The 13,360-nt window shown below is 38.0% G+C and overlaps 1 protein-coding gene across 11 annotated transcripts in view; it reads left to right on the top strand.

Annotated features, from left to right (window-relative positions):
• Window positions 1-13,360, top strand: part of LOC118793016 (receptor-type tyrosine-protein phosphatase delta-like) — a 387,427-nt gene that overhangs the window by 160,184 nt on the left and 213,883 nt on the right. For all 11 annotated transcript variants that reach the window (XM_036550950.1, XM_036550955.1, XM_036550949.1 and 8 more), the window contains exon 7: window positions 10,579-10,627. The gene's annotated coding sequence lies outside the window, so the exon portion shown is untranslated. The remainder of the gene's footprint in view (window positions 1-10,578; window positions 10,628-13,360) is intronic.

Genomic DNA, 13,360 nt, shown 5'->3' with positions numbered 1-13,360 from the left:
AAACATGAGAGAAAATAATGAGCAATGAGTGGTCTGTCAGGAATTGCAGTCAAGGCAATGCCAGTGTGGAAACATTGTATACTTTTACTTTTAGTCAGCAACTTAACTGAGGTTGAAATTAAAAATCATAAAATGCTACAACTGAACTTTTCACAGCTTGTGATTTGTAGTGCAGATGAATGACTTCAGTAGTTATCATCATAAATTGCATAGAGAATGGCTGATGTGTGTGTGTGCTCCCTTGAGTTAATGCATGTATGCTTGCTGTGTGTATTTCTGTGTACAGAAAAATTTATAAAGTAACAGCTTATAAAATTAAATGAATGGCACAAAACTGGTCAATAGGTAATCATTTTGATGACAAATATTTCACAGTTTTATCAGCTGTCACAATTTTATAGGAATGTTCTCATTTGATCCTAGCATACCTGTCATTGGCATGTCTTTACATCATACTCTAAAGGCAGTATTTTGAAGAGAATGATTTTACTGGCTCATATGAATGCACTTTCTGTCAGATTTATGATCTCAGTGATGCTGTAAAAGCTGTGTGTAACCTTTTACAATAGGAGAGATGTAAGCCCTCCCCTGACCCCTTTATATGTCAGATTAATTGCAATGAGTGTCAACAATGACCTGCCTCACACAAGGGGTTCTGTCGTTTAACAGCTTATTTAGTAGCATGAAAAGGTCGGGTACTACAACAGACTATCAATATCAGTAAGGCACAGTCCATTGGAATACATAGTGTTAAGATCAACACGTGTTATGAAAAAAAAAAAAAACCTGAGAGATGAAATGCAAGTGCAATGTGGGAGCAGTAAGCATGAAGCTAACAAATTATGAAGTTTTGTGTGTGAAGTTTTTCGCCCACTGACCTCCAATGCTTGAATTAGACTGCCAAACTGAAAGTATACTTAGCTTCTTCATGGTGCTCAATTTATTTAAAAAAAAACATACATTATTCCCAAGAAGCAAGTCTTAATGCCTGATTTACACAGGTTGTGAAAATACCTTGCAAATCCGAGGCTTACATTTGTCCGTAGTCAATTCAGACTTAATGGACCCTATTTGCAAAATCCCATACCAGTTTCAACACATTCATCCTAGTAATACATATAGGCATACATATGAAAAACTGCATATGTACTGTGTCAAGGGGATAGACTTATTCACAAAGTAATTATCCCACACAAGTTAATATATATATTTCAGATTTCACTCATTGGGAATGGATGGTAAATTGCACGTGTTCTTGGTTAATTCAACAGTATTATACATGCACTCTTTTAGTAAATATGGACCTGAAAAGATCATTCACTGATTCTCTTCTGATAGTTGCCATGTTTTTGTATTCTTGATTCACTGCATGTAAGAGGTGTTTTATATTCTTAAATGAGTACCAGAAAAGTGTAGCATTCATTGGTGCGTGTGTGAAATTGGCAGTGCTAGCAGGGTTCATATGATTTATAATATTCACAAAGTACAATATAATGGATGTCTCTGATGACAGACTAAATATTGTTTGGAGCTCAGGAAAAACATAGTGTTCTTCCGACCTTCTTGGCAGAGCACATAATTGAGCTACTCACAATCATTCTTTTTTTTTTTTAAAGCACAGACAGCAAACAAACTAAAAAGAGACACACTTTAATTACACAAGGGGTTTGCACAATTTGGCAGTCATTTATTCTTTAATTATGTTGCATTGGAAAGTTGTGATTGTCTAAAATTGGTAGTGTCCCTCATTCACTACTAGATGGAGTAAGCAGCTACCCCAAAGTCACAACAGTCTATTATTTTGTACATCTAATGATGAAAAGGCATCAAAAAGAGGATCCAGAACTATTATAACAGCCCCAGCAGTGTCTATTCTACTGAAATTCATTTTCACCATGACATTAGTGACGAAAGTCTAAATTATTATTATTATTATTATTATTATTATTATTATTACCTCATCTCCTCCACTCCATCTCTCCCCTCCTTTTCCCTAAACTATAGCCTATAAAGACTATAGCCAACTAAAGTTCTGCTATAGTCACGTCAAATGCAACCTTCATGCTGCGGATGTATGGAAATTCATATCCACTGAATATTCAGTTATTTCAGTAGCAAGTGACATGTCCAATCTATGTACTTGCACTGGTTGCATGTTCAGTTTTGAATGCTTTACCAGCGCACATGTATTGTTGAAGATTTTCTGTAAATGGTATTATTCATTTAGCTGCAGGTCCCCTTTAGCAATTGCTTCAGTTGTACATTAAACTCTTTTGTGCCAGTTTTGTAATCAGCTTTACATTCCTATACACAACTTTGGTGGTCATATATACAAGTTACAGAACAATTATTTATTGACATATTATGTTTGAGAGAAAGACAATTTTGTGATGACTAGATGACTGATGAATGTAAGAGAGTAACATACAATCAGTGTTTTTAGTCCATATGCCAGCTAAAAAGGAGAAGAAAAACATAAGCAGCTCTCAATAATATATTGATTTTTGTATATGTGTCATAGTGTAGAGAACCTGAGAGCATAATAATATAATAGCTACACTGGAAGATTTTAAAAAAGGAGGGAATGAAGAAAACAAATGTATAATATGCACTGGATACACTGACTTCAAAAGTCAGATATTACGGAACTTTTTATAGATCTGTCTGTTATGGAATATTTCACAAAAATAGACAAAAAATAGATGATGTGGGCTAACTGACCTTGACTGGAGCATTCAGAGGGTAAACTATTTATAAATCAAGAGGAAAGTTCGCACAACCCTCTTTTCAGCACAAAATGCCTCCATTATGGTGGCGTACTAGTACAAAACTTTGGGTCGTCCTTTTATTATTATAATGGTTTTGTTGTTGCTGTTGTTTTTCACACTCAGCACAGCATTTTATTTTCATTCTGAATGTTTTAAAGTGCTAGCAGTTTTCTTTTTTTTTTTCTGAGTGAGGCAATTTAAAATATTTGCACCATTGTCATGCAGTGAAAACAGAAGGTTGTAACATTTTACACAGTCAGACAGGTACCAGAGAGATAATGTGCAGAGCTATCTTCCTGTTTTCTCGGCACAAAATGGAGTTTTGTCGGCTATACTGACAATAGAATCCTTTCATCTGATGTTTGAAACCAATCTTACTGTATAATACGGCACTGACATTCGGCACTACATTCATGCATTAACATCTTAGTAACTGTCTCTGACCATTTTCACCGAATATCTTTGTACCCGCATTGGTGCTCTTTTTCAATATGACTAAAAGTGATTACTTCTCTGATCTCTAAAATATGAAAATATCAATTTTACCACAATATAATTACAATTCTGTCAAAATTGTGACCATGACCTAAAGCATATGAAGACAGTCCATATAGGGCCTCATGATATTACACAAGCCAGCATTTATGGCAAATGGCCTGCACCTTGCAACGTTTGATTTTAAAAAGATGTTGGTTGATACCCACAGTAAAAGTCGATCAGAATTGCTCTCAGTAAACAATATTGTTGGCACAGTATGGATTATGGCGTGCCCTCCACATTCTTCATTTGTGTTCATAATTCTCACAAGTGATTAAGTGATGAAAGCAGGGCAGATGCTCAAGATGAGTTCCTCAGCATGTTTAATTAATTGCACAAGAGATAATTATCTAATAATTACTCTGATTAATTGTAGGCATCCCAGATTATACTTTAAACTTACGGTGGATGTCACTAGCCTGGAAAATTGAATACATATCATACAACAGTGCTGCATGCTCTGTAGGGGAGACTGGGGATAGTTCACCAGTTTGTTCTGGCCGATCAAATCTGAACTCATCAGGTAATACCACAAGCTTCTGCATTCTCCGTCGATTATGAATGACTCACCGTTACGATCTGACCATGTTTAAAGCAAGCCGCTGCTATGTTTTTGCAGTGAGAAAAATTGTTTTGGTGGCGATTTTTATGCTGAACTCGACACAAGGGCACTTTCTCAGCGCTCAAAGGCAGCGTTTCCACAGCAGGAGAAGTCAGGCACGGACATTGATCACTGGCTGTAAGTGAGCAGCCTCTGGATTTAGTGCACTCAGCAGAGGGCACGGTTCACTCCACATGGCGTGATGGAGCCCAGGAATTATGTCAAGGATTTTCTCTGTCAACGCTCCTCCAGGTTCCTGCTGTCCCTCATGAATGCTACTCATCTATGAATACCGTGGCCTTCGCTAACCTGCTGTTTGAGGCAGAGTGTGTCGGATAGCCTGTTGCCTCGTGGTTTTCGAAAGCCCTATCTTAAGGCTCTTCAATTTGAAGCTCAATAGCAGTTTAAGCAACTGCCAGCTGACACTGAACAGCCAGCTCCAACACTGCTGTGAAACGTTCATTATATGTTTAGGCTTCTTTGATCCTCGGGGGATACAGTGTTTGCCATTAGGCTTAGTTGTGAACACCACATCTACAGCAATGTGTCGATTTAGCTGAGAACACTGCCACAGCATGAATCACTGATAGCACTCATGAGTGTGTGGGTCTTCATAGTGACGTGATGTTCAAACTATACTGTGCCCATCATACAATTGCACATTTTGTATGCGCCTTTAAGTTTTTAGGGTCATATTTAAGCAAATGCCTCCACATTAATAACAACAACAACACACATTGCCTATATGGAATGATGTGAAATATTGAGATGAGTGCCTGAAAACACAGACTAAGAAATGCATAGTACAATATTCCCTAAAATAATGACTTGCAAATATATAGCAGTGTATAAAGTCTCTCCTCGTTAACTGATTAACCCAGACCCATTGAAAAGAATGTTTTACCCCTGTGTGTTAAGAGACTAAGAGCATGATTCATTAGGGTGGCTTTATCCATCTGTATTATGTCCATCTTTTTAAAAAATATTATTAATACATTAATACATATTAATAAATTATTAGTTACATTTTTAATGTTTAGAGGGTGGTATGAAGCCAGTGTTGCTGTGCATCAAAATAATTCTGCAGTACATCAAGCGATAAAGACATTTTATTGGATTTCTGTTATGTAGTGTATTACCTTAACTGTGCCATGCTGTTTTATAGCAAAAATATTGAACTTGTGAGATGTGCCGAAGGGCAAGTCTATTACTTTTCATGTGCAGTTGTAAAAGGAGCAGTTTTTGCAACTGAATCTAACTCATTTTACTGTATCTTGTGTATCAGGCTGCATTATAAACTGTATGCATCTCTTGCACAAAGTAGAACTGCTACATCATAGTGGAATCTAACTAAATGATAGCCATGAAAATCATTCCTGAATGATTTTGTCAAACAGGCTAACTCCTACCTCAGGCATTGAATTCTGAAGCTCTGTCTGTCAGAAGCACTTTGCTGGGCTCCACTTGGATTATACCCAAATGATAAAAATTAATTGTACAAGAGGCCTTTTCCAAGAGGACCTCCAGCAACAAATGAATATATTTTGTTTACATGAATGTTCTGAAACAATCAAACTGTCAAATCTATAAAAACAAAACTAAAAATGGTTTGTTCGCAAGCTGCAGTCAGTGCTTTTCATTTTTGTGGAGCTATTTCTGTCAGGTAATTATAAAATCTCATCCAAATGATTTTTCCACAAAAATGCAATGTTACATCTACATGTCACACTACTTTATATTTTAACTATGACTACATGAAAATATGTCCATTATTCAGGGAGAAGAATTTCTCTTTTGCTTAAATCTGACCTGTCTTTAGAGGTATAACACTTCCATTCCAATTTAATGTATTTTCCAAATCAAGTTACCTGCCCCCCATGTCAACACCTTAATTCCATGACCATTATCAGGCAGTGTCTCATTGCTTTAGCAATGCATTCTGTGAGGAATTGGGGGATTTGCTTTGGGGAGTAAGAAACAGAACATCACTCATTCAGCCTATTTATTTTAATAATGCAGATTGATTCAGAGCAGGCTACAACCCGTTATTTCTGTTAGAAGGAGCTGCTGCAGACTGAACTGATGGCCATATCTCTGCCTGCCTGGTTCTCACACCTACTTTTCCTTTCACAGCCTGTGCTTGACAGCGTGCTAACATTTCAACATTGTGCCATTAACAATGCCCGTCCTATTCTCCAGTCCTGGGGATAAACACAACACTGGCAACAGTGAGTGTCTGTCATTGCACTTTGTGGCTGGTGGCATCACACTCTCCGATGGTGTGAAGTGGGCATTTGTGACCTGAAATATTTGCTAACATGTACTGTGCACTATTGCAGCAGTACACAATAACACAATACTGTCAGGCCAATGATTTTTGAGAAAGTGCATCATTTGTAATGCACTGAAGCATACTTTCCCTGCCATTGTTTATAGTCATTGCTGTGTTTGTTTTCTGTTTAAATGTGTTGTAGCATTATCAGGAGATTAATGTTTGGTCTTGTTGATGTTGTGGTTTCCGTTAATATTGCCATCCTCAAGCTGATGATGGGTTCTCAACAGATACCGTGCTGACAGCCTTCTCACATCATTACTGTACATCTGTCTGTGTTGTCTGCAGGTACACACTCAAGGCTGCATAATTCCATCATGTTGTGAAAAATTAAATCAAGTGCTTACTCACAAATACGCAGGGCTCCGCCGTACACACGGCGGCCCGCGCATGCTGGCTACAGATGTGCAGTTAACTGTCACAATGTGACATCATCAAGCCCAGATTCCCTGTGGCATCCTGCTTAGCCCAGATCAGATCAGCTCCGCTGGAACTCATCCTGTTACAGTTGTGTCAGTCATGCAGAGACAGCAAAGACACCGAGGCTGACAGTGCTTCTGTTGGGACTGCGAGAAATGTCATTGCCTCATCTCTTCTGAGCAGGAACCGCTCATCGCTCTTTTTTGCTCCTAAGCGCATGGATATGTATATTTAAAGTTCAGTAGTGTACTGTCATAAAATTCTGCCCCAATTGTTTTTTAATATTCAGTTTTCTTTTACATACACACACACACACACACACACACATATATATATGATGCATATATATATATATATATATATATATATATATATATATATATATATGCAAATAATGCAAGCCGTTTCATTTTAAACTTCAAACTTCATTTTAATTAATGGGCATGGTTGATTGTAATGCTTTGGTGTGATTGTACCAAATAACAGAAGCAAGGTACATTCTGAATAAAAGAGAATACAGAACAACATAAATTTAAGAATGTGGAATTTCCTATTTTCAGATTTGGTCATTTATTCAGTTCTCATTCCTCTCATTCCAAAATTTTCATTGAATAGTAATTTTCTATGGCGTGCATGATTATACTGATTTAGTGGATACAAACTGTTAGCAATGTGTACTTTCAATCCATACTCATTTTTTGGCAGTTCGTACCCTCAATTCCACAATCCACACCTACAGTCTAATGTAGTCCTTTTTGCTTAAACATATCTGAGACTTTAAAAGGATGTGAAGTGATTAGTGTTTCAGTTGGGGCTGACATGCCTTTTTAGCTGCAGTATGACAGACACTTCCAATTAAAAAGAGTAAATAACTCTTCAAGTATCAGTCCTGCCTGCCTGCCAGAGATCAGTCAGAGCCCATCTTCTCTTAAATCCCCTCTCCCTTGACAGAGTCTGGACAGTGTCTGAGGCCAGAGAGAAGGCCCGCAGCTCTCTGTCTCATGGAGCCTGCACTTGTACCTCCCAGCTCAGCTGCAGCAGCCAGTGTGCTGTCCTTTGTCGATGTTTTATGTATAAAGAAACACCTGTGGTTCGGACGACAGGGGACATGGTTCTGTTCACCTCCCTGTCCAGCGTAGTTCAGTCTGCATGAGGAATAAAAAAGCCCTATTCTGCTTGAATTATCTGTAAGATTGTATGGTACACTGCTAAATGCTGATAATAGAGACAAAACACAAACCTTGCACTATCAGTGATGCCTTGTTTACGTTATAAACACACTGCTTTTGAGCAGAGGTGATGGGACAGTTAAATGTGATGAATAATGAAGGCCTCTGGGATACTTGCTAAAATCCGTGAAGTTCTCTGGGGGCCTCTCTGTTTAAATGAGTGCATGTTAGATGCGTGATTTAAGTGCTGAGGCAAGCAATACCAGAAGCCAAATGGTCCTTTTCACACTTAAGACTCCAAGGACCCATTTCACTGTTAACATCTAATCATTAAATCCACCTTGGATTTGTGCCCTCAAAGTACAGTAGGTCACTGACTGAAAATCCATTATTTGCTGCACAGACAAATTAGTGGCATTATTATCCTAAATAGAGTAATTAGAATCGGACAACACAGCCAGGCTTGAAATCCATCTTGTTCACAGTGAAAGCAAATTATTAGCCAATATTTTACTTTTGAATCATGAAGTTAATACAAACTTTGTGTCATACATCATTCTCAAATGAGAAATGCCCAGAACAACAATATGTTCAGGATGTAGCCCATGCAGTTTAGTGGCAGTGCGGTGGACCTTCACTGTTGGATCAAAAACATGACTTTGCATTTTAAACGGTTCATTATTTATTCATATTTATTATTTATTCATCATTTTGATGCTGGTAGAAAAATGAGGAACTTGTACTGTAAGTTTATTAAACTGTCATTAAAACAAAGGGCATAATAATGTTGTCTTCCATAAAACTGTCCTGTTGGGACTTGAAGAAATTATCATATCCATCTGTTTCTTACCCTGCACTGGGTTTTTTCTTGTTTCAAGACAACTTCAACATGGTGTGTCTCACCTCAGGGTGTGGCAATTCAAAGAGTTCAAAACATATTTTTCTTCAATCAAACCCTGTGTCACTTTGTTATTATTGAATTCCACATGGGCCTACTCTTAATAATACAACATGGAGTGTAAACAATTGTCAATGACAACAAATGAAGGATTGTACCTACAGGGTTTTGTTGTTTGATTTTTTTTCCTTTACAGCAGGTGCATCTCTGTTGCATTAAAATACTAGCGCATGCAAATGCCCCTGAAGCTGTACTGTATCTCTGCATGCCTGTTGTGTTTCATATTATATTAATATTTTGGAAATTTAGTTAAGGAGTGAGCAAAAGTGAATTCCATGATGCCATGGAAATATAGATATTATTTCATCTGATTATGAGAATTTGTCTGTGATGCACAGTACTTGTACAACAAAATATGTGTTATAGTTATGTGTTGCATAAATATTATACAATCATTGCAGTTACATTAGAGGAGATATATAGTATGCATCTTAGCACTTGGAAATCAACCTCTACCTATTGTATAGTTAAAGGGTTTGTTTGTGAAGACTATTGTAAGACAATACATTTCAGATGAATTTCTAATGGCACTCATCATCTCTTTACATTTAAATAGCCTAGCCAAGAATGTACATGGACAAAACTTACATTAACTAGATTCTATTAGATGCTGATGCTTGTTATATTCTGACCATTTAATGGAATGTAATTATTTGTTTGTTTCATGATGCAAGATTACAAAATTATGCATTTAAGACCTGGCCTTTCTTAATCAAGCAAGAGCACACAAATTTTCAGTCCCTGATAGCGAAGCTATTTTTAAATTGAAAATTGTAGAAAACTTGGAGAAAGAGCGTTGGCAGGGTGTAAGTGTATTCTTTGACTGACATTTGGCTACTATGAACAGATGTTGCTACATGTCATCCCAGTATTGTTTCTTCATGAAATAACTGTCTATTATTGTCAAGTTAGGCAGTAATTTCTGTTCTTCTTTGAATGTAATTTAATGCCAGCAAATACAAACCTGTTTGGCAAGAGCAAAATTTTTCAAGTATTTCCCTGTTACTGGCCATTGGGAGACAATGACATTGAGGCATATTTTGAAGTGTAACTTTTACACATATACTGTTATATAAGCATATGCTGTTTGTATTATCATCACAGCCAGCTGAATTGTGTTTTTAAAATTACTTTGGATTGTTAAGCTCCCTTATCCTGGACCTTCATTGCAGGAAAGTACAAACAACACATTTGTTTCATAATCTAACAAAGGCTAATTTGTTAGATGAACATTTAAGGTGTATAAGGAGAGGTGGAGAGATGATTTTGGTGCCTGTGGTCTAGTTTGAGCCAAGGATATTAATAAAGGCACTCTCTAGACCGCTGCACTGTCTAGGCTCTCTATTCTGCCAAATAGCCTCTGAAGATGTGCTTATCAGGCAAGTGTACCAATGATACCCTGGCTGGTGGCACTCTGACTTGCCCCGATCAGATGGAATGGTTTGTATGGAGATGAGGGTGAGAATGTGAAATACAATTGTGGAAGGGTTAAGATTAGGGGCAAGGCAAAGAGTCTCTGGCAGAGGGTGGGTGGGTTATATAATGGAAGATTGCTGCTTGGGGGCAGAGAGTCAGGAGTGGAATTAAAGCTCTCCCAAATCAGCGATTTAATTAAAATAATAGACATATTCAAATTAGCACTGTAAGACCAAAGACCCCAGCGCAAGCCTCAGAGGCATCAGGTGAGTCTGAATATACCAGTCTGAATGAGTCTGACACTACCGGTCCAGAAACCGCCGTTTTGGATTATTGCACGATGGTTTGTTTACGTCTCATTTTTTCTTCTTTTTCAGGTCTCAGGAAAGAGGATGTTTCATTGATTTTCTCAAATTCAACCTCAGGGTAGGACTGTATGCATTTTAACCTCTGCCTTTACAAGCAGTGTATCGATGGTGGTGGTGTTAACAGTTTAATTGTGAATACGTTTGCCATGGGTGTCAAAACTGAAATAGAGCTGAAATTCGAATGGTAACTGCCTGGGTCTACGTAAACACACTGAAAACAAAATGCAACAATCAGTCAGTGTGATGAGCTTGATGTAAAACAGTGGTGAAGTATCAGCCATTACACAGAATTATAAAAAACGAAACACACCAGGCCCTGGGAATTTCATGACAATGCTTGTTGATTAGAAGAAGAGAAGACAACTACAGTATTAAAATACAGGTATACATATTTTTTTAATTACATTGCCTACACTGAAATATATATATTTGTGTGCTATGCGTTAAGTGCATTCAAAAATGAAACACATACACGTTTAGAAGAGGGAATGTTATGACAGAGGAACTACTGCAGTTAAATACTTGGAAGGCATGAATGTAGATAGCTGGAATTGGCAAGAGCCATGTGTCTATCTGTATAATCAATTATCAACACTGTATATATGATTTCATAATACTTATAGCATTGTGTGTAAAAGGACTGAACAGAAGAAAGACAGTAAAATGTCTTCATGAGAGAGCAGTCAGTTCTCCGCCTCGCTTTCTCTTTGTGGCTCCAGAATGCCGGCTGATTGGAAGCATGGATATTGACTGGTCCATCTTCTCAGCTTGCATGAAGGTGTCAGATATTACATCCTTGTTAGTTTCACACCTGACTACAGCAAATGAAGGAGAGATACAGGGACAGAGAGAGAAAGTAAGAGAATGGCAGCAGTGGATTTGATCTGACAGGCTGGATCCTGAGTTACCCGTTCAGCTCATTGAGAAAGCTGCTCTTTATTCACCATTGTAAAAGCTAACTCACATATTGAATGCTTTTACTCATTTTAAGCATTTTATATGGTATAGGATGCTGTCATCATCACAGACTTCCTCTCTGCAGTTGAACATGTGATGTAATTGACTACAGTTTTCTCACATTATACGAGACCTGTAACACGTGACTCTCCATTATGTTCCCATCAAAGATGCTTTTCTGTATCAATTGAGAGTGAAATACGATATATGATTGCTTGTGATTTAACTGAGGGGGGAAATCATACTTATCACCTGAAACTGTAGATACTGGAAATGCACTGACCTGAGTACCATCTGCACCAAAGCACATATTACATTACAAGCTACATTGCAAGCTATATTTTACATGTAACCCTAGGAAACCCTTTGTTTGGGCAACGCAAATTTACCCTCGTGACCTTCCTAAAATAATATAATGCAATTGTCAGTAATCAAAAAGACATAAACAACATCCATATTCATCTTTATGTACCAGGTCTAACAATAATATCACTTGTTTAACAGTATTTCTGACAGTACCATCACTGCTCACTTGAGGGAAGTCGTAGGCCTGGATTCACTCTAACTACAAAATGGATTGTGCTTAACATGTATTTATTGTCTGTTATTAAACTCAACACTGCAAGAAAAGAAACAAAAAATGTAACACAGCAAGATTAGACTGTATTCTGTTCGTACATCTCACTGCAATCACACTACAGTGCATTGCACTTAACCTTTCAACTATACATATTTCAACTGATTCCCTCTGAATCAGATCCTACAGAGGAAAAGGCATAACTTTTAGGAAGACTGAGGCAAGAGAAGACTGCTTAATGGTCTGAAGAGTAATAAAATGCTGCAGCTCATAAAATTCATGACACTGATACTCACTTTAGAGTTCTGCGATGAAACCGTACCACAGATTGAACATTTCCCAAACAAATTCCTCTTAGATTTAGGTTGAACCACATTTGGAACAGAGATAAGATTCAGACTGTTAATGCCCGTCCTTGTCCTAAGTATAAAGTGTTGTAGTGAGAGGTGCTTGCTCAAACTGTTTTGCTAAGCTGACTAGCTGACTGTACCGCAGCAGGTGTGCTCGCTTGTCCACTGTAGAGCTGCATTTCAGGACTGCACGTCCACATCTGCTCTCTCCTGCTGACACCTTCTACTGCCTTCTGGTGGCAGCACAGCAGGCATGGGGCTCTGGGCTTGTGGGGCACTGTGGAGCAAACAACGATGTGATGGTTTCATTTTTTTTCGGTTTGGGTCCTGGCTTTTCTCCATTCCATTAGACCTCGCTCCATTGATTTAATGCTATTCCCCACAGAATTCCATTACTGCCATGCACTTGTTGTCATATTTGTGTGTCTGTATTTCAACAAATGAAGGAGGTTTTGGTGGCCTGGATGGTAGCCTATTTCTGACTGCTGGAACTGGACTTGGCAAGAGATGAGCGTTTGCCATGTGATGACTTGGTTGAGTGTCAAACTCTATTTTATAGTATTCGACAGTTTCCATAGCTGTTTCCATTTTAGCCAGGTCACCATTTTACAATAAAAACAGTCAACGTGCAGCAAGATGAGCTTCCTTTGAGTCTTAAAGGAGGACCACAGTACTGGTACCTTCCTACACCTTTTACTCATATGGGAGAGAGCTGCAGAAACTGCACATAAACCATAGCTCCAGCTCATGCCAAATAAGGGCTGAAAAACTGTGAGGAAGGTGTGATGACAGTGTGAGCATTTATTGCTCAATCATCTTTCACAGACACATACCATTATGACCTGCTCTACATTCAGTGATTGACAAGACATGAAAATGAAACTCACCGGCTGCTGTCATATTATGT

This window comes from Megalops cyprinoides, chromosome 18, assembly GCF_013368585.1.
Source record: "Megalops cyprinoides isolate fMegCyp1 chromosome 18, fMegCyp1.pri, whole genome shotgun sequence".
NCBI lineage: Eukaryota > Metazoa > Chordata > Actinopteri > Elopiformes > Megalopidae > Megalops > Megalops cyprinoides.
The sequence above is the reverse complement of the archived record's forward strand: the minus strand, read 5'-3'. Positions and strand labels throughout refer to the sequence as shown.